Consider the following 21638-nt stretch of genomic DNA (forward strand, 5'->3'; position numbering starts at 1 on the left):
ATCACTATAGTCTCACTTCTACAAGCGAGTTCTTCAGGAAGCCCTACCTGGGTCACTGACCTGAGAGACCTGGATGCTACTTGATCTCTTCCAACTACCATTACCTTATTTGTACTCCCCATAGCTTCTTATTGTCAGAAAGAAAGGCTAGAGCCAACCACCTTCTCAGTGTCCACTTGACCCATAGAAAATGCAGTCATCCTTGTATGCCAAGGTCTGGACTGCATGCTGCCCTTCGGCTGCTCCGTGCTGAGCCCATTTGTCTCCAGTCCTCTTCGCCCTGCTTAGGAGGGGCAAGGGCAGATCAGTAAGTCTACTGCCTAAGCAGACAGCCAGTCAGAAGTGAACTGCCAGTGCCCGCTTCATGCCCCTGCTCTCAATGAGGGGTTTTCTAGAAACTTCTCTAGCTTGGCTTCAGGGTGAGGAGCTGCTATAGCAGGGCCTCCTCCAGGCCAGCCTCTCGTATACAGCTGGGAGGGACTGCTGTGGCTCTACCACCTCTTTGTAAACCCTGAAGGGGTGTCTGGCCCCCACCATCAACAGTTTTCTTTATAATGTTAGGTATTTGGGCACCTTTGTATATCCAGGTTTGGTCCCTAGTCGCCAATTCTGAGCAACAGAGAAAGTATCACACAACATCCTGATAACACTAATAAAGAAATAAACAAAAGGCCATGTGATCCCTTGACACTATATGACATGGGGAAATTTCTTGTCATATAACATGGGTTCTTTACCTAAACCCTTGAAATATATGGGAAATGTCAGGTAAATAACCAGCCCTCAGCTGTCCCCTTGCCTACTTGGCTTGTTCTGTTTTAGTCCCTCACGGCTCACCAGCCCCTTTGCCAGCCTCCACAAGAAACCATTCACATAAGGGGGTTCGCAATTTTGCTAAGGATTTGTGGGATCTTGAGGAGGGGATCACACTGCAGAGCGTTTCACTGAGAAAGTCTCAATTGGACAAGCCTGTTCTCCTGAGTATCTCTTTAACTGGACAACTAGTAGGTTTCCCTCCTTCCTCACCCCAGAGTAGCTTCATGGATGTGCAACCCATGCAGTCACACAGGGCCCTCGATTGGTTACATACTCTGCTGTTGCCTTCTTGAAATTCATAGTAAATTTGAATAAGGGGCCAGTATTGTTATTTTGCATCAGGCCCCTCAAATTATGTTGTTTGTCCTGTTCCCCCAGACTTGTCCCTCTGGTTCTTCCCACACTTCTAGTATTCCATCCCTCCCCATGTTTATTAAACAGAGCAGCTCCCATTTTCCACATGAAACCCAAGGGCCAGCTGGTCACACGAGCCTGGGAAGTCTGCTTACATCCTACAGTGGGTAACAATATAATTGCACAACTTGTAAGATGTAGTCAAATGCAAATTTATTTTTGCATCCTAGTACCCACTTTAAAATCTAAGGGACAGGGAAGAGGGCATACAGCAATTTTCCCCTGGCCCTGGATGGACATATAGACAGACGCCATGAACCTCACAGCTCTTGAGTGACATCAGACCCTTAGTCTGTCTAAGTCAAAAACATGGGGTCTCAATTCCATTGCAATCAGCATTTCAGTCTGTGTTCAGCCACCCATTCATTCGTTCTCCACTATTCCCACATAGGGACTGAGTTTGGGGTCAGGACTGTACTCAACTTCTGCCTCTCTTCTAGGCTCACCCAATTCCTCACTCTGGCTGCTTTGTTGAACTCTACTGGGATGAAAGACAGTTTGAGATGAAAGGCAAGGGGATAGGACAGTTCTTACCGGGAATGATGGATTCACCTCTGGGACCCATTGCTGGGCCCTCTCCCTCCACCTTCTGTTTCCCATAATAATTTTCAACCCCCAAGCTGGCCTCAGCTCCTGCCCTAGGACACAGCCACCCACTCCATGCATGCCCATTTTTCTTCTGAAGAGCCTCTTCAGCAGGATTCCTGATGGTTCTCACAAACCTCTCTTTACCAAAGTCTGGTCACACACGGTTCACCTTCCACACCTCCAACTCACCTCTGCTATTCTGCTGCCCCCAGAAGATTTAGCTTTTTGGCCTGGAGTTGGGGTACCAGTCCTTTTTTTCTCTCAACCACATGGAAGACATTTCTTCATCATATGGAAGCCCCTCCCTGGTGAAGAGTAAGAAATGCAGTAATCTCTGACACCTGGGCATGGGAAGTGGTCATTCAGAGAGAGGGAACAAAGCTCTCCAAAGAAATCTCTTCATAAACCCAAATCCTACCCTTTTATAGTTTCCACATAAGCAAGGGGATTGAGGACTAATGGAACCTCTTTCCAAACACTTCCTTCAGAGTCTGCAAATGGTGATCTCGCTTTGGGATTTTAAGTCTGTTAGATTTTGGTGTTCGGTTAAAACTTCATTTTGACATCCTTTGCAACAATGATTGACCTCTCCTTATAAGGAATGCTTACAGATGCTAAAAATGACATTTTCTCTGAATCATTACACATATATGCACATTTTTCTGAAGAAGAGTTCAGAGTTCTTGGGTAAATTCTCAGCGGTGTTTGTGATCTCCATGAAGTTTAAGAATCACTGCAATAGAAGTTTTTTTAATTTCTAGAATTACTTTAACATCTAATTCAGTTTATAAATGAATATTGTTATCTGATAAGACAATCAAGTGCAGAGAACGTAATGCCAAAACAATCAGAATCACTGAAGTGGTTTAACCTGATCTTCCTCCAAATTCTGACTTTTTACAGTAGCATAAAATGGAAATGACATGGTAATTATGCACTTCTCCTTGATGTGCTTTCCTAGGCACATCCCCAAAATATCCCATTCTATACCCCTCCTCCTCTTTTCCAACACTTCCCTTCTTTCCCAAGGATATTCCGTTTGGACTGGTCCTGACCTAAACCTCAGTCAGCCTGTAAAGGTGAGCAAAGTGTAGGGGCTTCAGGAAAGCTGGGGTGGACAACACCAACGATTTTCATGGAAAGTGACTTCCATGTGATCTCAGGTCCACATTTCATACATCATACTATGACAAAGACCTTGAAAAATACAAAAGGGGGGGGAATGTATTGACTCTGGGACCAATTTCTCAGTGAGAAAAATGAAAGGTCAGTGTTCACCTAAGTGTAACCAACAAAATGAAATAGGCATGAAAAGTGAGAGCACTGGCCTCCACTTGCCTCATGTGTGTTTTCTCTTTGTACTGAAGCTCTTTCTGCAGACATTATGTGACACTCTTCCTTTGGAACTCACCCTGTTATTTAATGAACACACTAAACTATGCTTTATTCCTAGAAACACACACTTTCGTGTTTCTGTACCTCTCCCCGGCTTAGTAATAGTGACGATTTATTGTTATGATAACTATGTCTGGTTTAACATCTAATGCTGTTGTAACTATTACTGTGGTACTCATCTTTATACATGAGAAGTAAGCTCAGAAAGAACTTTCTGAAGAAATGTGAGCTAAGGAGTGGGCAAAACCGAGATCTGACTTCCACATTTGTGCTCTTTCTCCTCCATCCACCATCCTGTCCACCACCCTGCAACCACCTCCCCTCCAGCCCCAAACATTTGAAGCATTCAGGAAACATTTGTCGAATTAAGCTTTAAAAAAAGAAAACACAAGTGCATTGGAGCCCAGGAATACATCTTCAGTGTTTTAGAACACTATATACAGATCTTACAAAGAGGGAGGGTGGGAAGGAAGGAAGAAACAAAGACCACAGATGCCTGGACAGCTCTAACTTCGCTGTTCCCTAAAGGATCTACCTTAAGAGCAGGTAAGGAGGTGCCTACTTTATCACTAATGAAAGACTTTATTATAAAGGATAAAAACATCACAGAATAAACTCTAAAGAAACATTAACTAGTAATTTTTTTTCCCCATAGCACACCAAGTGCTCTTGTTGATGATGAAACTCAACTATCAGTTTCTGCTTCAGTGGGAGAACTGAACTGGTCAAGAGAGCTGCTAACATATGTAGTCATTGGCAAGTGGAATGGGGCAAAAGGCATTAGTAGGTAGAGTTGGCCTGATAGGTCTTTAACTCCCTGGGCTATTTGCCACCTCACACAGATCTCATTCATGAACTGGAAAAAAGCAGTAAAGGCAGTAAAATAAATCAGGAGGAAGGCTGCCCCAGCCCACTGACATGGATCTCAGGAGTATCCAGGTATCGCACCCTTTACCTATCTCTCACCTGGACTGATGTTTGTTATTAATCACTTTGCTTTTTGGAGTCAGGCTTGAATTAGGAAAATATTATGTGGTGAATGTCTGTCCCTCTTTATTATATCCGATGTTTATTTTAACTTACTATGTATTAATTTGGCCCTGAGTTCGTAAAATGTTTTCTAAATGTTGCACATTTTATTCATTGTTGTTAGAAGTATTAAAAAAAATCAGGGAGATTTCACTTGCCTTTTTTATGTATCCTTTTTATTCTGGTAAAATGTATACAATATAAAATTTACCAGCTTAAGCATTTTTAAGTGTACAATTCAGTGGCATTAAGTACATTTCACTTGTCTTTTTAAGTAGTTTGGCACTCTTCTCTAATTATACTCACACTATTAATACCTAAATAACCACATCCAAAGCTTAGCATGATTTTGCCTACCAAAAAAACTTCTATAACAACAATAAGACTGATGTTTTTAGAGATGTCGACTCTGACAGACTCCTACATTATTTAGGAATGTCACATCTTTCACCAGAACATTAAGTTGTTTTTATATTCCCTTTAAGCTTGTCTGGAAAGGGGGTTATTGTTGCTAATCTTTTTTCCTCCTGAACTATTTTATCATCTCACCAGCTTATAATATATTGGTTTCATCCGGGACCATGCTAGTGCTTCTCTGGAAATACCTGGAACAGTAAAGGTCTCTATCGGCAGTCAGCTATGAGGAGACATTTATTTCAGAGAAGTAATGAAAATTATCCTAAGAAATAAAGAATGGTCAACAATTATCCATATGCTTGCTATTTTACAGCACTTTTCTTTGAACCTCAGGGCTCTAACACATTCTTCTTAATAGCCTATTCTTGTCTTTCATCTATTACGAAGTTTTCCTCTCATATTATAACACCAAGATAATATGTCCAATCCTATGCTTAGGAAATGGACGGGATTATCACCCAATTGTCTCTTCCTACATACAGGAACTATGAAAGGAGTCAAACAGGAAAATCACTATTAGAATTAGGAGTGGAATTAAATTATAATGAGATCAATGTCAAATTAATACTCTCTTCATAGAGGTAGAGAAGTATTATTTTAATCCTGAAAAACAATTCTCTCAAAATTTATTTCTCACCAGATTTCTAGGAATTAGCATATTGTGGTTAATAAAACATAAAATTATTGTGTCTTTCTTAAAATACGCAACCATAGTAATTAACTACAGAAATGCACCCACATAATTTCAAACCGTTTTTAAAATATGAAATATCTTGGAGCTTTTCCCCTGTAATTTAAAGTACTGAAATATAACAGATATTGCAAAATTACTTTTAACCACTAGAGGGCAGAAAGTGCTCCACATTTGTACTTAACCAAAAAAAAATTTTTTTTTTTAAAGATTTTATTTATTTGACCGGGCGCCTGGGTGGCTCAGTCGTTAAGCATCTGCCTTCGGCTCGGGCCGTGATCCCAGGGTCCTGGAATTGAGCCCCACATCGGGCTCCTTGCTCCGTGGGAAGCCCGCTTCTCCCTCTCCCATTCCCCTTGCTTGTGTTCCCTCTCGCTGTGTCTCTTTGTCAAATAAATAAAATCTTTAAAAAATAAAAATAAAAATAAAAAAGATTTTATTTATTTGAGAGAGAGAATGAGCGAGAGACAGAGCGCACGAGAACAGGGTGAAGGGCAGAGGGAGAAGCAGAGCAGGCTCCCACTGAGGCAGGGAGCCCGATGCCAGGCTCCATCCTGGGACTCCGGCATCATGGCTTGAGCGGAAGGCAGACGCTTAACTGACTAAGCCACCCAGGCAACCCTGTACTTAACCAATTTTAAATTCTTACACCAAAAACAACAATAACCACCACCACCACCACAAAAAGTCTTTAAAAGCCTCTTGTTTTATACTGTACGGTATACTATACACTTAAGGCTCAGTTAACAACTTAAAATTTTTAAACTAATGTATAATCACCTCAATTCAACAGTTTTTAGGAGGCAAAAGTAAACATTTTTGCAGCCTCAGTCTAGCTATGAGTTAAGGATGATTAGCATCAGAGAATTGGTACATCCTTAAGGAAAAGCAGAGTACTTCATCTTTTTTTAAGTTTTATTTAAGTAATCTCTACACCCACATGGGGCTCGAACACACGACCCTGAGATCTAGAGTCACAATCCCCTCCAACTGAGCCAGCCAGGCACCCAGAAAAGCAGAGTACTTTTAAAAAACAAACAAACAAAAAAAAACAGCACCCACTGAGAATCAGCAAGGATCTATGTTAAAATATCTGTAATGAAATCCAAAGGTTATATTTATTATAAAATTGAAATAGTCACTCAAGTCACAAAGTGATCAAATATTAAAATATTTACATTAGAGCCTTTCTTTTTTTTTTAAAAGATTTTATTTATTTATTTTTAGAGAGAGAGAGCACAAGCAGTGGGAGGAGCAGAGGGACAGGTACAAGCAGACTCCATGCTGAGCCCAGAGCCCGAAGTGGGGGCTCAATCCCATGACCCTGAGATCATGACCTGAGCTGAAATGAAGAGTCTGATGCTCAACCAACTGAGGCATCCAGGCACCCCAGACCCTTTAATTCCTATATGTACCTTCTTTTACCACAAACCGACTATAGATCTACTTCTGGCAAAGATGTTTTTAGTCTCCTCTTAATATATCTTTTTGATCTAATTAACTTTTATTTCCCTCCCAATTAAGCCATTTGCATTTCAGTAATTAAAGCATTACTCTGTTTGATTAGAAACCACAACCTCTTCACTTTTTCACTCTCATTAATTAAAATGCATCATGTTAAATTAAGCCATTTGGATTTCAGTCTGGGTGGGTGACATTTTAACAACTGCCCCTTCAACCTTCTCTGTCAGTCTTGGCCATATCCTACATCACAGGACAGCAAGAGGGCAATGGCCCTCTCCTGATAAGGGAAAGGGGCAGGCATGGAGCCAGGGATTATACATCACTGAAGTCAGTGATTTCTCTGATGCATGAGCCTTTCACCTGCCAATCAAACTGGATAAGGCTTTTACCTTGTAGTGTTATGCATGACCTTACTCAAGACACTAAATCATTTCTGAAGTCTTGTTTCTTACCCTAAGCAAACCTGTTCTCCTCACTTTTCAGGTCTATGAGCACTGTTCACTCTAATACTAATAAACACAGCAAAGTGGCAGAGAAAAGCTGAGGGGTAGGACATGGAGGTGTCATGTCACTTCTTTTAGACTAACGAAAGCAACGTGCTTCTAAAGTCAGGGCTAGTCAGAGAAGAGAAAGGCTTCTGTGTTACTACCTATTGGTGGAAGTTACAAATTGGCAAGTTTGAAAGGAACTTCTAACAATTATAGCTGCCCAGTAATTGATCTGACTTATATAAGCTAAGGAAATGTAAGCAAAGACTGGATGGTTATACATCAGGAATATCACAGACAGCACTTCTGCACGGCCTGTGAAGTTATACTAATTGACTTCCAAACTTTGAGTCTTCTTTTAAGATTAATTTTATGTTTAGAAAGAAATAGGTGAACAAAGTTTAAGAAGTCAAAAGAATTCTACAGGATTTGTATTAGGGTGACTGCATCCCAGTTTCCCATATGGTGTCAAATTTGTAAACAAATAAATAAGCATGATTATACATTTGCATCAGTTAAAAATTACCTTTGAATTCAAAGACAGGGATGAGGTGGGGAGGATCACTGACTTAAACAAATTGAAAGAGATTCCTGGAAGATACATTGTTCCAAGACTTACTAATCTAAGAATAACTTTTCTTCCGTCACACTGTTGGGATTTTATATCCACCCAAATTCTCAATGAAGTATAGGGTTAGGAAAAGTAATGTCAGGCCATTTGTGCTCCAAAGATCCCCAGAGGGTTAGTCAAGGTTTTGTCAGGCTGGAGACACAGACAGGCTTCTCCCTCTGCCCAGTCCTGCTTCCCTTCCTCCCTTCCATAGGTGTTGTCTTTAACAAACATCTTGTACCCCAAACTCCCTCTCAGCATCTGCTTCCAGAAAACCTCATCTACAACAAATAAGTAATATGGTTCAAAACTCAAAAGTTGCAAAAAGGGAATATGGTAAACCCCCTCCCTTCCTCCCTCCACTGAGTTAGTTACCACTTCCCCTTCCCAGGGTCAATCAATGTAATGTGGCCAGGTTCTTGTGCATATTTCTAGAAATATTCTAAGCATATATAAGAAATGTTGTATGTATATATATACATAGAATTATTAGGAAATATATTAATTTATGGGCGCCTGGGTGGCTCAGATGGTTAAGCGTCTGCCTTCGGCTCAGGTCATGATCCCAGGGTCCTGGGATCGAGCCCCGCATCGGGCTCCCCGCTCCTTGGGAGCCTGCTTCTCCCTCTACCTCTCTCTCTCTCTGTCTCTCATGAATAAATAAATAAAATCTTAAAAAAAAAAGAAAATATATCAATTTCTTTCATTTACTAACAAATAGTAGCATACCCTATAACTGTTCTATACTTTGATTTTTCTTCCCTTCAGATATATCTCAGAGCTTGTTTGAAGACAATAAATAAAAAGTATCATCGCTCTTTTTAATGGCTGCATGGTATTGCATTGTATGGATGTGATATAACTTAGTTGATGGACTTTAGGTTATATCAAATCTTTTCCTGTTACATACAATGCTGTACTGCTTGAGCCCTGTGGGTATGCATGTGTGCAGGGAAAATTCCTAGAAAAGGAATTTCTAGGTCAAAATGCTATCCAGTCACAATTTTGATAGATGTTGGAAAATTCCATTTATATTGTAAATTGCCTTCCAGTATATTCCATTATATTGCCTTCCATTTATATTGTACCAATTATATTCCCTTGAAAAATAAATGAGAGGCTATTTCCCCATACACTTCCTTTATGTGTATCACAGAATTAACAAAGTCCAGTATAAAATGTAAGTAAAAGTAGAAATTTAAATGTTTGGGTAAAATATATAGAGGTTCTAATTATTTTTTCCATGCCCTATTGGATCACCTTGTACCATCTTGGTAATGCTTCACCCCACTTTGGAATCCAACAGGTTACTAAACTGCGGTTTTCTGAGATCAAGGATCAGACATTTTCAACTTTGCATCCCCTATGTTGAACGCACAGTTGTTCAATTAACATTTATAGAATAAATGAAGTCATGGAAAAAAGAATAAATCTGGTAAGCAATAAATATAAGCATATAAAATCTCTCATTTCAATATGCATATTTTACCACCAAATGTCTTAAAAGTTGTGTACAAATATATATACACAGTTCATTACTGAACAATACAGGGGTTAGGGGCACCAAACTCCCAAGCAGTCAAAAATACGAGTATAATTTTTTACTCCCCCAAAACTTAACTATTGCTCACAAAATCTCTTTGAGATCGTGATTTCATTTCCTCTAAATATATATTCAAAAGTGGAAATGCTGGATCATATAGTAGTTCTATTTTTAATTTTTTGAGGAACTTCCATACTGTTTTCCATAGTGGCTGCACCAGTTTCCATTCCCATTAAAGTGCATGAGGGTTCCCTTTTCTCCATTCTCACCAGCACATGTTACCTCTTGTCTCTTTGATAATAGCCATTCTAACGGGTATGGCATCATTTTTCTCACATGGTTTTGATTTGCATTTCCCTGATGATTAATGATCTTAACCACTTTTTCATGTACCTGTTATCTATTTGAATGTCTCCTTTGGAAAAAATGTCTACTCAGACCCCTTGCCCATCTTAACCAGATTATTTGGGGGTTTTTGTTTCTTTTTTTGTTTTTGTTTGTTTTTTTGCTATTGAGTTGTATGAGTTCCTTATATATGTAGGATATTAACCCCTTATCAGATATGTGGTTTGCAAATGTTTTCTACCATTCCATTGGTTGCCTTTTCGTTTTCTTGATCATTCCTTTTGCTGTGCAGAAGCTAATTTTTAGTTTAATGTAGTCCCACTTATTTATTTTTGCTTTTGTTGCTTGTGCTTTTGATGTCATATCCACAAAATTGTTGCCAAGACCGATGTCAGGGAGGTTTTTCAATGTTTTCTTTTAGCAGTTTTATGGTTTCAGGTCTTAAGTCATTAATCTATTTCAAGTTCGTTTTTGTGAGTAGTATAAGGGTCCAGTTTCATTCTTTGTGAATATTCAGTTTTCCCAGCACCATTTATTGAAGAGACGATCTTTTCCCAATTGATTATTTTTGGCTCTTTTGTCAAATATTAGCTGACATATATGCATGGGTTTAATCCTGAGCTTTCAACTCTGTTGTTGGTCAATGTATCTGTTTTTATGCATATACCATACTGTTTTGATCATATAGCTTTGTAATATAGTTAGAAATCAGGACATGTGATGCCTCTAGCTTTCTTCTTCTCAGAATCACTATGGCTACTCAGGTTCTTTTGTGCTTCCATACAAATTTTAGGATTGCTTTTTCTATTTCTTTAAAAAATGCCACTGGATCGCTTCTCGGCCTTTTGGCTAAGATCAAGTGTAAAAAATGCCACTGGAATTTTGATAAAAATTGCATTGAATATATAGATGGCTTTGGTAGTATGGACACTTTCACAATATTAGTTCTTCTAATCCATGAATATGGAATATCTTTCCATTTACTTGTTTGTGTCTTCTTCGATTTTTCATCATTGTCTCATAATTCCAAGTACAGATCTTTCATATGGTTGGTTAAATTTATTCCTATGTCTTTTATTGTTTTTGATGCTATTGTAAATGTTATCGTTTTCTTTTTAGATAATTTGTTAGTATATAGAAATGCAAATAATTTCGTATGTTGATTTTGCTTCCTGTGACTTTACTAAAGTCATTTACTAGTTCTAACAACTCTTCATTAGAGTCTTTAACATTTTCTACATATAACATCATGTCATCTACAAACATAATTTTACTTCTTCCTTTGTGGTTTGGATTCCTCTTACTTCTTTTTTGTGCCTGATTACTCTGGCTAGGACGTCCAGTACTACGGTGAGTAGGAATCTTGTCTTTTTCCACATCTTAGAGAAAAAGTTTTCAACCTTCCACTACTGAGTATGTTAGCTCTGGGCTTTTCTTATATGCCTTTATTATATTAAGGTATACTTCTTCTAGATCTAAGTTGTTGAATTTTTATCATGGATGAACGTTGAATTTTATCAAATGCTTTTCTGCATCTACTGAGATTATCATATGATTTTTATCTTTTATTCAGTTAATGTGATGTATCACATTTGTTGATTAGTATCTGTTGAACCATTCTTGCATCCCAAGGATGAATCTCACTTGATAAGATACTTTTAATGTGTTGTGGAACTTAGTTTTGTAGTATTTTGTTGAGAATTTTTGCAACTATATCTACCAGGGATATTGACCTATAGTTTTCTTTTCTTGTAATGTCCTTATCAAGCTTTGGTAGCAGGGTAATGCTGGCCTTGTAAAGTAAGTGTGAGAGTGTTACCCTTCTTCTATTTTTTTCCGAAGAGTTTGAGAAGGATTGGTGTTACTTCTTCTGTAAGTGCTTCATAGAATTCACCAATGAAATTATCTGGTCGTGGGCTTTTCTGTGTTATAAGGTTTTTGATTACTGATTCAATCTCCTTACTCATTATTGATCTGTTCAGATATTCTATTTCTTTCTGACTCAGTCTTGGTAGGTTGCATGCTTCTAGGAATTTATCCATTTCTTCTAGGTTGTCCACCTTGTTGGTGTACAATTATTCATTGTAGGTTCTTATGATCCTTCCTATTTCTGTGGTATCAATTATAATGCCTCCTTTTTCATTTATAATTTTATTAACTTGGGTCCTCTTTTTTTCTTGGCTAGTCTAGCTAAAGGCTTGTCCTTTTTGTTCATCTTTTCAAAGAACCAACTCTTAGTTTTGTTAATCTTTTCTATTGTTTTTCTATTCTCTATTTAGTTTACTTCTGCTCTAATGTTTATTTCCATCCTCCTGATTACTTTGGGTTTAATTTGCTCTTTTACTAATTCCTTGAGGCACTAGTTAGGTTGTTCATTTGAGGTCTTTCTTTTTTCTTGATGTATGCATATATCACTATAAGCCCTTAGAACTGCTTTTGCTGCATATCCTGTATTTTGGTATGCTGTGTTTTCATTTTATCTCAAGATATTTTTTATTTCCTTTTTATTTCTTCTTTGACCCATTCATTGCTCAGAAGTGTTCTAATTTCCACTTATGAATTTTCCAATTATTTATTTCTAGTTTCATACTATTGTGATCAAAAAAGATATTGAACGATTCAGTATCTTTTTAAATACTTCTTTTGTGACCTAACCTTCCTTTGTGATCCATTCTAGAAAATGTTCTGTGTGCACTTGAGAAAAATGTGTATTCTGCTGCTGTTGGATGAATGTTGTTCAAATCGCTGTTTCCTTATTGATTCTCTGTCTGGATGATCTATTCATTTTTGAGAGAGAGGTATTAAAGTTCCCAGCTATTACTGCATTGTTTACTTCTCCTTTTAGTTCTGTTAGTATTTGCTTTATGTATTTAGGGGCTCTGATGTTGGCTGCATAAATATTTACAATTGTTGTATCTTCTTGATGAATTGACACCTTTATCATTTTTATAATGACCTTGTCTCTTTAGACTATTTTTAGCTTAAAGTCCATTTTGTCTAAGTAAAGCTATGTCTGCTGTCTTTTGATTATCATTTGCTTGAAATATCTCTTTCCAGCCCTTCACTCTCAGTCCATGTGTGTCCTTACAGTTAAGTGAGTCTCTTATGAGCAGCATATCATTGGATCTTTTTTTATGCATTCATTCTATCTTTAGATTGAAGATCTAATCCATTTATTTTAAAAGCAATTATTGATAGGCAAGGACTTACTATTGCCATTTTGTTCATTTTTTTCTGACTGCTTTGTAGATTTTTTGTTCCTGCTTCCTCTCTTGCTGTCTTCCTTTGTTACTTGATGACTTTTTGTGGTAGTATACTTTGACTCTTTTATCATAATTTTTGTGTATCTAATCCAGATTTTCTTTTGTGGTTGCCATGAGACTTACACAAAATATCTTATACTTATAATATCCTATTTTAAGCTAATAGCAACTCAACTTTGGTAGCATACAGATACTTTATACTTTTATTTCTCCCCCACTATCACATTTTAGGTTATTGATGATACAATGTATGTCTTTTTATATCGTGTATCCAGTAACATATTATTGTAGTTATGGCTATTTTTAATCATTTGTTTTTGAACTTTTAAACAGGAGTTGTAAATTATGCACCACCATTACAATATTAGAAAATCTGACTTTGACTATATGTTTACCATTACCAGTGACTTTTACATATTCACTTTTTATTATGTTAATTAACATCCTTTTATTTCAGCTTGAAGAATGCCCTTTGGCATTTCTTGTAAGTCATGTCTAGTGGTGATGAACTCCCTCAGCTTTTGTTTCTTAGGGGAAGTCTTTCTTTCTGTTCCCTTTTAAAGTACAGCTTTGTCAGGTATAGTATTCTTGGTTGACAGGTTTTTTTTTTCTTTCAATATTTTAAATATATCATACCACTCTCTCCTAGACTGCAAAGTTTCTTTCTTTTTTTACAGATTTTATTTATTTATTTGACAGAGAGAGATATAGCAAGAGAGGGAACACAAGCAGGGGGAGTGGGAGAAGGAGAAGCAGGCTTCCCGCTGAGCAAGGAGCCCAATGCAGGGGCTCGATCCCAGGACCCTGGGATCATGACCTGAGCCGAAGACAGACACTTAATGACTGAGCCACGCAGGCACCTCGACTGCCTCCCATGTATGTGACAACTCATTTTTCCTGCTTTCAAGATTCTTTGTTCCAAATTTTGACAATTTAATTATAATATCTTAGTGTAGCCCTTTATGGGTTCAACCTATTTGGGGTTGTTTAGACCCCATGAATCTGGATGTCAATTTATCTCCCCAAATTTGGGAAGTTTTCAGCCATTATTGCTTTAAAGAGACTTTCTGGGGGTGGCTGGGTGGCTCAATCAGTTAAGCATCCAACTCTTGATTTCAGCTCAGGTCATGATCTCAGGGTCGTCAGATCAAGCCCTGCATGGGGCTCCACACTCAGCACAAAGCCCACTTGTCCCTCTCCCTCTGCTCCTCCCCCCACTCACTCTCTCTCTTAAATAAAATCTTTAAAAAAATAGATTTTCTGTCCCTTTCTCTTTCTGTCCTCCTTCTGGGATTTCCATTTTACTGTTTCTCTTGATGGTATAAGTCCCATAGGCTTTCTTCACTCTTTTTCATTCTTTTTTCTTTTTGCTCCTCTGACTGGATAATTTCAAATGCCCTACCTTTAGTTCACTGATTCTTTCTTCTGCTTAGTCAAGTGTGCTGTTGAAGCTCTCTATTAAATTCTTCAGTTCAGTCATTGTATTTTAGTTCTAGGATTTCTGTTTGGGGTTTTTATGGTTTCCATTTCTTCATTGAACTTCTCATTTTGTTTATGCATTGTTTTCCTAATTTTGTTTAACTTTCTGTGTGTTCTTATAGTTCACTGAATTTCTTCAGAGGGTTATTCTGAATTCTTTATCAGACAGTTCATAGATCTCCATTTTTTTAGGGTCAGTTATTGAACCTTTATTAGTTTCCTTTAGTCATGTTTCCCTGATTCTTCATGATCCTTGATTCCCTGCATTTGTATCTATGCATTTGAATAGCAGTGTCTTCTTCTATACTTTACAGGTTCATTTCAGCAGAGAAAGATCTTCACTAGTCAGCTCAGCTGGACTGGATGGGTCAGCTGGCACAGTCTGTGAGCAACTGGGCTTGCTATCAGGGTCTAGTTGAGCGAGGCCACTGCTTATGCTCTGAGGTTGTAAGGGGGGAGGGTGCCACTGGCTGAGCTCCAGGGTAGGCCTCCTGGCTGAGCCACATGTCAAGCAAAGTTGTTGGGTGGGCTCTCTCATGGGGTGAGGCTGTTGGCTGTGCTTCACAGTCAGATGTGGCCACTAGTTGGGCTTTGCAATCATCTCTGGTCAGGCAAGGTCACAGGCTATGTTCCATGGTGGGTGATGCCACTGGTTGAACTCCACGGTTGGGAAAGGCTATGGGCTGAGCTCTGCAATTGCTCCTGTTAGATTGGATCTCAGACTGTGCTCTCCAACTGGATGATGCTGCTGACTGGACTCTGTGCTCGGGTGGGACTGCAGGCAGAGCTTCAGGGTTGGACAGGCCTCAGGCTAGTTCCTATGAAGAGGCAAGGCCACAGACCCTGAAGCTGGGCAACCATACATAAGCATACAGGCTATGCTTCATGATTAGGTAGGCTGCTGGCTATGCTCTCTGGTCAGGAGGGGTCCAGCTGTATCCTGTACTTTGGTGGGGCTAGATAGTGTACACTGAGGTCTAGCAGGGTAACTGGCTGGGTTCCCTATTAGGTAAGGCCATGGACTGGGTTCAGCAATTGGGTTGGGCTGTAGGCTGGGCTCCACAGCTGGGCAGTAATATAGGCTTGACTGCAAGCCTTCCTAAGGTCACTGTTCACACTCCCTGGTTATGTGGGGTGGAGCCAGAGCTATACTTAATAGTTGGGCAAAGCTGCTGATCTGGCTCCCTGCCTGTGCATGGCTGTAGGATGGACTCTGTGGTTGCCTGGATTTCCTGATCAGGTGGGATTGGAAGCTATATTCAAGAATTGGGTGCAGATGGAAATTTGCTTCCCTGCCTTGGGTGAGGAGGCATAGAACAGGCTCAACAGCTGGTAAAGCCTGTTAGGTAGGGACCCAAATCAAGCAGAACTGCCAACCAAGTTCCCTGTCCAGACAGGGCCACTGGCTAGGACCTCTGCTCAGGCACCACTGCAAGCAGGAATGTGATTTGCCAAGTTCTGAGCTTCAGTTGCTGTAAGCCCTAACCTCTTCTCCATCTCTATCTTATCCCCAGTGGTTGAGCCCCACAGATTCTCCCAGTCATCTCTGTGAAGGAAGACCCAAGTGGGTTTCCTGGGAAGCATCCCACAATGCTCAGAGGCTGGATGTCCACCTAGGGCTCTATATTTTTCCCCACTTGTGAAACCATAGGCCCTGGGGGGACTTCAGTGCATCCAGGCATGGAGGGGCAATAGAATCAGAGTGCAGTCACTCCTCCTACTCTCCTAATGAGGTTCTTCTCAATCTCTGCAGACATGGAGGTGCTTCAGCCTCACCCCTGGGTTCTGCGATTTTCACAATGTCTTGTCTATAGATGGTTGCTAGTTGGTCTTCTTATATAGGGGGACTGAAGTGAAGAATGGCCTATGTCACCATATTGATTATGTCACTTTTTCCGTTGTGTTTAACTTTAAATGTTATGGAGCTTTAGATCTTATTCTGTTTCTTTTTTATTCAACAGTTTTTCTTACCTATGTGTGATACAATATGTATAGTTAGGAAAACAGAAACGAAACTAGGCATTTCAGCAGAGGGAATACAGAAAAGTGATGACAGAGATATACTGAAATGTACAGAGATGAAATATAGAAAAGTGATGACAGAGATGTACCAAAACAAGAATAGAAAAAAACAAAACAGGGGCGCCTGGGTGGCTCAGTTGGTTAAGCGACTGCCTTCGGCTCAGGTCATGATCCCAGGGTCCTGGGATCGAGTCCCACATCGGGCTCCCGGCTCAGCAGGGAGTCTGCTTCTCCCTCTCCCACTCCGCCTGCTTGTGTTCCTGCTCTCGCTGTCTCTGTCTCTGTCAAATAAATAAATAAATAAATAAAAAAGAAAAAAAGAAAAAAACAAAACAAATAATAATGACAATAAGTTGGGGAAGCAGAGGATAAATTAGGGGTTACCAAGTCCTGAAAGCTCATGAATCTTAACTCTGACCTGTGAGGGAGGGTCTCAAACACACAGCAAAATCCAGGACTAGAATAGCTGCTGGAAGCATGAGAACTGAATAAAGATTCTAGACACTGAACAGTGCTGGGGACACACTGGAGTTCAGGCCTAGGGACAGTGAAGGGACTTTGGTGAACATTCTGGCCATTCAGCTAAGGCCCCTTTATAAAGGGGCAAAGAGTCAGGGGCAAAGTTGAAATAGACCCACCTTAATAAAGGCTAAAACCAAGTCTCATACATGCTGGTAATTTAACTGCCTGCCAGAAAAAAACTCAATACTCTTTCAATACCAACAACAGAATCCAAAGGATGATTCCAAAATTCCTTACTTGAAAAAGTGACAGAGGTAAAATGTGGACCTAAAGGAAATTTAATGGAATGACCAACAACAGAACCTACCCATGAGTGTGAACTAAAATTGTACCATTATACTATGGGCCAAGTGTTTTTTAGGAATCAAAGATTTCCTAGGCACAAAAACATATCAAAGAGATTTTAAATAGACAGTTTCCCACCACATTATAGTATTAATAAATAAACCAAACTATAAAATAAAATAAAAACAAAAAAGGCTTTCCCTATTCTCAAGACTCAACAAGACCCAACTAGCTTAATCCAATGGCAAATATTCAACCCAATTCAACAGATTTACTTGGTACCTACCTAGGTGTTTCCAGAATTATTTAGCCCACTGGCACTGGCTTCAAGGAGGGAACAACCAAACAATTATTCTTTTCATGAGCATTTAAGTGCCTATTAGGTACTAAGCACTAAAGGTGTGCATTAGGAACCCAAAATGAATCGAAAAACACTATTCCTGCTTTTTAGGAACTCCTATATTATGGAGAGAGGTAGACATACAAACTCCTATATTATAGAGAGAGGTAGACATACAAACCAATAGGTACTGCAATATAAGTGTTGTAATACAGAGGCAAGCACTAAAGGGGAAGACATGAGGGTGCATTTAACTTTCCACAGAGAAGAAAAGAATATCAGGATAGCAGAAAAGAGCATAGCTTTGATGTCCAGACAAACATGGATCATTTTTCATATATGTCAAATAAGAATAATATCTACTTCACAGGGCTGCTGTGGGATTTAAAATTATGTACACCTACACACACACACACACATAATTCTATCATAGCACCTGGCACATAGTATGTGTTAAATAAATTATCTTTGCTAAGGTGTGCAAATTATCAATTTATTGGTTCTCCATTCCAAATTCACTCTTCTTTGCCCTGCATTTTGTGATAGTGGACTTGGATCCCGCAAAAGCTTCTCCTTTGTCAGGTGGCAGAATTTTAAACTTCATCAATAGAGGGTACTGGAATGACCCTGCAAGGCAAAGGTAACAGTATAAGACACTTCTGTTTCAGGTACTGATCCTCTATTATTATTATTCACCACCAGAGCCCAGCAGCTACAAAGAAGAGTTCCAGCTGTGCCATTAGACTACTCTCTCTCCACCAGCAGCTGTATCCAGCCCGTACCCTCCCGCAATGGCAGGCCACTTCTAAAGGCCAGTTCTGGCCAACTCATATCTTTCAAGCAAGATTTGCATTTTACATGTCAGATTTGCATTTTACAAAAGTCTCCCAGGTGGCAGTGTAGAGAATGATAGGATGAAGCTAAAACTTGCAGGGAGGCAAAGTAGTAGAACACTGTAACTGATGTTTCTAAAACTCACTAACATTTCCAGTTCCCTCTTTTTCTAGGTACATAGGAACATGACATATCCCAGGCCACGTCCTGTTATTTCCTGTGGCCACTGAAATGTTTAGAAACTGATGCAAATCACTTCTGAGTAGAAACATTTAAGAGCTGGTACTTAATTATCTACACTCCCTTCTGCTGGTCCAAATCTTGAGGCCCCCATACTGAGATGGCAAAATTGTCAGACAGTAGGTTTTCCATCAACCTAGACCCCTGAATGACAAGGTGCAGAGGCCCCCTGCAGTACTGGAGCATAAGGAGAAACTAGCTACTGAGATTTTAGGCCACTTCGATTCAGGGGTTATATGTTACTGTGGCATGAACTAGCCTAAAGTCCACTCCTTTGGCTCTTCGGTATCCACAGACACCTCTCTACCCATATTTAAACATCAATGCAATAATAATATGGCATGCTTCCACCTAAAATGATGAAATTATTTTTCATACAAATGAATATACTATCACTCTCTCCCCAGAAGGTCCTAACAGTCACCATGTCTACTGCTGAATGATGTTAATTTCCTCTCCTAGTTTAGTTACAATGCCATCAAAATATTCTGCATCTTAAATACTACACTGTAAAGTCAACCACCAACAAACATCCTTTAATTAACATTAAAATATTAAAACATTCTAATATTTAAAAAAATAAGAAAGACAAAAAATTACACAATATGTACAAACATTACATAACAAGTGTTTGGTTATCTATTAATGCATGATAAACCCTCCCAGGACTTGGTGGTTTTAAAGAACAACTGTTTTATTACCTTGTGATTCTGTAGGTTGACTGAGATCATGTGGGCAGTTCTTCTGCTGGTGTCACCTGGGGCCTCTCATGTGGTTGAGTCAGATGACAGGTGGGACTGGAGTCATCTCTTCAGATAACAGGGACATTATGACAACAGGGTCTCTCTCCCTCTTCATGTAATCTTTCCACTGGGTCTCTCCAGTAAGGTAGTCAGACTTATTTCATGGTGGTTCAGAGCTCCCAAAAGCAAATGTTCCAAGAAGGAGAAAGTAGAAGCTGCCAATCCTCTTAAAGATTAGGTCTAGAATTGGTATAGCACCACTTCTACTGCATGCAAGTGGTTAACATGAGTCACAGACCAGCCCATTCAAATGTAGGTGGGAAGTACACATGAGCATTAATAGCAGGAGCTGTGGTTCACTGGGGGCCATCTTTGGAGCCTAGTCCACCTAGACTAGGAAGAAAATATACAGCATGACTACAGTCCTCACTTCCATAATTCTTGAGGCTAGAAGTGCAAGAGTGTTTGCCTCTCGATGCTGCACCTACACATTGGACTATAACTGGTCCCTGGGTCCATATCCCGAGATTGCAGGCACTGGGACAATCCCTGACACATTCTAGGCAATTAGGGATTATTTACTAAATAAGCACATTTTATAAATATCTGCATCTATGTCATTTCAATGACTACATAGTTCCTTAGCTACTTAAGGCAAAAAACCTCAATTTACTATTAATTAAAGTGTCATTAAACTCATTTGTAATCAGTTCAATTTTAAAGCCAGCAGAATATGTATTTTTAATTGTCATCCTAATAAGTAGGATATATACATTGGAATCAATGAGGTTTTAAGCTTTGCAATATTTTTAAATGTATATTTTAAAGTCACTGAAAGAGACTTCCCAACCCATCTTCTAGGCAAGGAATAAGACTCAAACTTTTTCCCTTTAAAAAATACTCATGAGGGTGCCTGGGTGGCTCTGCCAGTTAAGCATCTGCCTTCAGCCAGGTCATAATCCCAGGGTCCTGGGATCAAGTCCTGCATCTGGTTCCTTGCTCAGCAGGGAGTCTGTTTCTCCCTCTGCCTGCTGCTCTCCCTGCTTATTCACTTTCTCTCTCATTCTCTTTCCCTCTCTCTCTCTCTCACAAATAAATCTTAAAAAAAAAAAAAATCCTGCATTCATAATGACATGTATGGATCTTGAGGGCATTATGCTAAGTAAAATAAGAGAAAGATAAATACTGTATGATCTCACTTATATGTGGAATCCAAAAAAAAAAAAACCAAACTCATAGAAAAAAAGATCACATCTGTAGTCACCAAAGGCAGGGGGTAAGAGATGAGGGAATCAAGTGAAGGTGGTCAAAAAGTACAAATTTCCAAATACAAAAAGTACTGGGAGATAATGCACAACAGGATGACTAGAGTTAATGCTATATGGTATATTTGAAGTTACTAAGAGAGCAAATCCTAAAAGATTTCATCACAAGGGAAAAAAAGTCTTTTTTGTAACTAAACATGGTGACAGATGCTAACAACTAAAATTATTGTGATAATTATTTCATAACATACACATATATGAAGTCATTATGCTGTACACTTTAAACTTATACAATGTTATATGTCAATTATATCAAAACTGGGAGGTGGGAATTTTTTTAAATACTCCTATCTACCAAGAAGTACCAGATATCTCAAAACCTTATTTGGTTCATTATCAAATACCACTTATTTAAAAGTCTCTATAGGGCACCTGGGTGGCTCAGTTGGTTAAGCGACTGCCTTTGGCTCAGGTCATGATCCTGGAGTCCCGGGATCGAGTCCCACATCGGGCTCCCTGCTCAGCAGGGAGTCTGCTTCTCCCTCTGACCCTCCTCCCTCTCATGCTCTCTGTCTCTCATTCTCTCTCTCGCAAATAAATAAAATCTTAAAAAAAATAAATAAATAAAAAATAAAAGTCTCGATAACAGATTTAAAACAAAGGTTACAGAGTATAACTAATAATTTACATTATTATAGTCTTCCTATATATTATTTCCTTGAAGGTTAAAGGTCTAACTTTAGGGGTTTGGAATTTTTGTCAACCCAGCCACAATATTCTATGCATACATTTTTTCAATCCCAAATTTCATTTTCCCTGCTGGAAGGATTAGTGGTGACTCAAAG

General features: G+C 39.1%; 1 long non-coding RNA gene across 2 annotated transcripts in view; it reads right to left on the reverse strand.

The window, feature by feature from the left end:
* Positions 1-21638, reverse strand: part of LOC115937609 (uncharacterized) — a 438489-nt gene that overhangs the window by 365866 nt on the left and 50985 nt on the right. Inside the window, exons 4-5 of one of the 2 annotated variants that reach the window (XR_014139291.1) lie at positions 19487-19921; positions 18191-18338 (exon numbers count right to left, since the gene is read on the reverse strand). This is a non-coding gene — a long non-coding RNA (uncharacterized LOC115937609). Of the gene's footprint in view, positions 1-18190; positions 18339-19486; positions 19922-21638 lie in introns of those variants that run through there. The other variant, XR_014139292.1, reaches the window with a different exon arrangement.

The sequence above is a fragment of the Leptonychotes weddellii genome, chromosome 12 (genome assembly GCF_054177405.1).
Source record: "Leptonychotes weddellii isolate Sample4059 chromosome 12, ASM5417740v2, whole genome shotgun sequence".
Classification (NCBI taxonomy): Eukaryota; Metazoa; Chordata; class Mammalia; order Carnivora; family Phocidae; genus Leptonychotes; species Leptonychotes weddellii.